Source organism: Tupaia chinensis, unplaced genomic scaffold (genome assembly GCF_000334495.1).
Source record: "Tupaia chinensis unplaced genomic scaffold, TupChi_1.0 Scaffold145659_1, whole genome shotgun sequence".
In the NCBI taxonomy this organism is placed as follows: domain Eukaryota; kingdom Metazoa; phylum Chordata; class Mammalia; order Scandentia; family Tupaiidae; genus Tupaia; species Tupaia belangeri.
Window position 1 is genome coordinate 1582620 of NW_006205516.1, and position 1788 is coordinate 1584407.

Genomic DNA, 1788 nt, shown 5'->3' on the forward strand with positions numbered 1-1788 from the left:
GAGGAAAAAAAAAAAAAAAAAAAAAAAAAAAAAAGGGATAAAACCAACATCTACAAAAATCACAGAAAGCCTAGCTAACAGAATCATGAATGTGTTCTCAAATTTTGAAAAATAGCTTTGAAGCTTAAAGAGGTAAATTTAAAATAGAAAAAAAAAAAGAGAAATTTCTAAATTTGTGTAACTAAGTAGTACAGGAAAAGTAATAAAATAAAAATAGTTTTGATAAGGATATAAATGAATAAATGGCTCATAACCTCTAATTTATTATCACATAGAGTTCAGAGTAAATTATATATTCTATTGGGGTACACATGACAATCATCTCTACACTTTCAAAATCAGTTCATTTCAAATTCTAAAGAGCAGAACAAACGACACAAATGATGTCTGTTCATTCACCAAAATCTTTGTCTGATGGAATTATTCATATACATGTATATTTACAAGACGATATATGATTTTCATATGAAATTATCACTAGAGTAGATATCATATGCACAACCTCCATCATTTAACTCTTTAAACAATATTTACTTTCTGAGGGATCAGCAGATGGCGTAATGGTTACATCGCTGGATTCCCATGTAGTCGACTACAGTTCAAGTCCTGGATCCGGCAGCTTAAACTGACACCGGGAGCATGTGCATGCGTGCCGAAGATCCAAGAGTAGAATGGAGGAGAAAGGAATGTGGCGTGGCCATCCCCTTGGGGGGTAATTTCTCACTTTTTGTCTCTCTCTGTCTTTCCAGCAAGCACATGTGCCCACCATGTGCCCTATAACAAAAACCTCTCTTCAAAAAAAAATAAAAAGAATATTTAATTTCTGAGTGACATGCAGTAATTAAATTGAATAAGAAGTAGTAGATAAAATTAATTAAGTCACAAAAAACTTGGAAGTCCTTTCTGCTATCTAGAAAAAAGTAAGATTTTCCAAACTATCAGTTGCCACAAGTCTGTCTTTAGGAGTGCAACTTTTGACAATCTCTACCTGTCTCACCAATGCAATGCACTGTTAACTTGGAAATGGCATTGCCAAATGGAATCCAGCATTAAAACTTTAACAGCTAATCCTGCATTGTCTCAGTTGAAGGCAAGGCGCCATTAAAAAGATATACCTTCATCAGTTCCGGATGCATGCTCCTTTCCAAACTGGCCATGATGTTCTCGGCTTTTCCTTGGCTGCTAGTTTCATCATCTGCAAGTTCATTAAAAACAGATGTTCCAAACCATACAAAGCATTACTAATCACCTAAGACGAATATCCTAACTATCCCTCCCACCCTATGTCCTCCTACTAGATTTATTGCGAAGAATTTTGATTATGAAAGCACAGGGAAAACTTTAATGGACTTTTGAAAATCTGCCATGAATTTTCTGTCTGTTGTAGTCTGGTTATATGTCATGTGTCAGAGCCCATGCAGCATCAACTCTTTAAAAACATCTATCAACCTTCATAGTCACTTTTAATGAGGAAGCAGGTCAACCCTCAAGATTAAGAGTTCTATATTCACCCTGCACAAAGGACATTCTCATGGATTAAAGACACGGGTTTTACCTCAGAAATGAATCACTGAAAAATTCTGACCTTGTGCTGTTTCTACCGTCTCCTTTTTCTCTTGTACTAAACTGTCGGTATTGATCTGAATAATCTTTTTCAAAGTTATCAACCATTCCTCCATTTCCTGCTCATTTTCAGCAGCCAGGTAATGGCTATACTTATCTAACATCTTCAGTTCAAAAGCATGACGTCGCATTTTGGGGCACTAGAGGAGGGGAAAAAAAAAAAAA

The 1788-nt window shown here is 35.6% G+C and overlaps 1 protein-coding gene across 1 annotated transcript in view; it reads right to left on the minus strand.

The window, feature by feature from the left end:
• DOCK11 (dedicator of cytokinesis 11) overlaps positions 1–1788 on the minus strand; it is a gene marked incomplete at its 5' end in the record, with an annotated part of 164765 nt that overhangs the window by 131762 nt on the left and 31215 nt on the right.